General features: G+C 44.1%; 1 protein-coding gene across 1 annotated transcript in view; it reads right to left on the minus strand.

Moving 5' to 3' along the window:
- GABRA3 (gamma-aminobutyric acid type A receptor subunit alpha3) overlaps nt 1–2,258 on the minus strand; it is a 226,732-nt gene that overhangs the window by 81,601 nt on the left and 142,873 nt on the right. The gene's annotated exons all lie outside the window — the stretch shown is intronic.

The raw sequence follows: 2,258 nt of genomic DNA on the forward strand, positions 1-2,258 counted from the left end.
TCCAGCATTATTTCTGTCACCAAGACCAAATTTTCCAACCACCGGTAATTCTTCTTTGTTTCTAAATTTTGCATTCCAGTCACCAGTGATAATTAACACATCTTGATTGCATGTTTGGTCAATATCAGACTGCAGAAGTTGATAAAAATCTTCAATTCCTTCAACTTTGGATTTGGTGGTTGGTGTGTAAATGTGAATAATTGTAGTAGTAACTGGTCTTCCTTGTAGGTGTACGGATACTATTCTATCACTGACAGCATTGCACTTCATGATAGATCTTGAAACATCCTTCGTGATGATGAATGCCATGCCATTGCTCTTCAAACTGTCATTCCTGGCATAGTAGATCATATAGTCATCTGATTCAAGACGGCCAAAACTGGTCCATTTCAGCTCACTAATTCACTTGAATATCAATCTTTATGAGTTCCACTTCATTTTTGACAACTTCCAATTTTCCTAGATTCATACTCCATACATTTCATGTTCCAATTATTAATGGATGTTTGCAGCTGTTTCTCCTCAATTTGAGTCATGCCATGTCAGCAAACGTTGTTGTTGTTGTTGTTATGTGCTGTCGAGTCAGCCCTGACTTATAGCGACCCCTCCTTGGGTTTCTGAGGCAGTATCACTACAGAAGTAGGATTGCCCAACCTTCCTTCCAAGGAGGGGCTGATGGGTTTGAACAACCAGCCTTCTGGTTAGCAGTCAAGTGCGCCTTAGGCACCATGCTCCTTTGTCAGCAAATGGTGGTCCCTAAAGCTTTACTTTATCCATATCATTAAAGTTGGTTCTACTCTGCTGAGGCAGCTCTTTCCCAGTCGTATTTTGAGTGCCTTTCAACCTAAGAGTCTCGTCTTCCTACGCTGTATTGTACAATGTTTCCGGGCTATTCATAAAGTTGCCCAGTAATGTATCAGACAGTGTTTCTCTGCTATTAATAAGGTTTTCCCTGGCCAATTCTTTGAGAAGCGGATGGCCTTTTCCTTCTTCCTAGTCTGTCTCAGTGTGTAAGCTGCATTGAAACCTGTGCATCATGTGTAACCCTGCTGGCATTTATGACACTGGTGGCACAGCTTCAAGCCTCACAACAACATGCAAGCCACCACAGCATGACAAACTGATAGACAAGTTTGTCTGCCTTAGCTGTTCGAAACCTCTCTGCCCTCCCCTTACCCAGATCCTGCAGCTCTATCATCCCTGGCTTCTCTTCCCCTTTCTGCTTCTTGGGTGTGTGGCCTGTCTCCTTCTCCTTACCTAGATCCCATGGCTCTGTCATCCCCAGCTTCCCCCTCTTCCTGCCTCTTGAGTGTGGCCTGTCTCCCTCTCCTTACCTGGATCCCGGGGCTCTGTCTCAGCCCTGGCTCCTCCCCCACCTCCAGCGTCTGGGTGTGGGGCCTGTTTGGGGAGGTGTGTTCTAGCAGGTTGCTTATAGCACACCTACAGCCTCCACAGTCAGTTGCCCAAGCTTCTGTGGATTAGGTGGAATGTTCCCACTTCTTCCACAGTTTGGGGTGAGCATTTGCACCCACTGCTATGCTGCTTTATTTTTTCCTTTTCACTTCCTTTTTTCTTCTTTTCTTTCCTTTCCACTTTTTTCCCCATCCAGCAGGAGGCAACTACATCTATATTACCTAGCCACAGCCATCACATCTGCTGTTCCACCCACTGGGCAACTGATACCATCACTCCAGCACCACTGGATTAATGAATGATTGTGGCCAACACCCACCAAGCCCACCTTCAGCTGCTCTACACAACCAACGAATAGAGACCCAAACTCACACTCACACCACTACCACACCCACCTGGAGACAGATAGCAAGTGTCCCAGTGCTGCCAAACTAGATATATCAAAACAAAACACCAGTGTGAAACTAACCAGTATACAATCATCACATAAATACAATGACATCAAAATGTCCTGGCAGTGACAGACAACTTCAATTCATGCAAAGAAACAGGACAAAGCAGTTCAAGCAACTGACCAAAATACAGGGCCAAAAACCCTTTCTGAGGAAGAAATGACAGTGGAACTACCTGATAAGGAATTCAAAATAATTATATTTAGGACCCTTCAGCGATTTAGAAAGACATCAAAGAAAACAAAGACAAATCAAGAAAAATACAGACAAAATTCTAGAAGAATTCAGGAAAACACTACAAGAACAATTTGACTGTTGAGTAACCAATATGGCAGCAGCGCGGTTGAGAAAGACATAGAGAGGTACATGGGAGGTACAGACAACAAATATGAA

This window comes from Orycteropus afer, unplaced genomic scaffold, assembly GCF_000298275.1.
Source record: "Orycteropus afer afer isolate SDZICR_OR568_19922 unplaced genomic scaffold, OryAfe1.0 scaffold00896, whole genome shotgun sequence".
NCBI lineage: Eukaryota > Metazoa > Chordata > Mammalia > Tubulidentata > Orycteropodidae > Orycteropus > Orycteropus afer.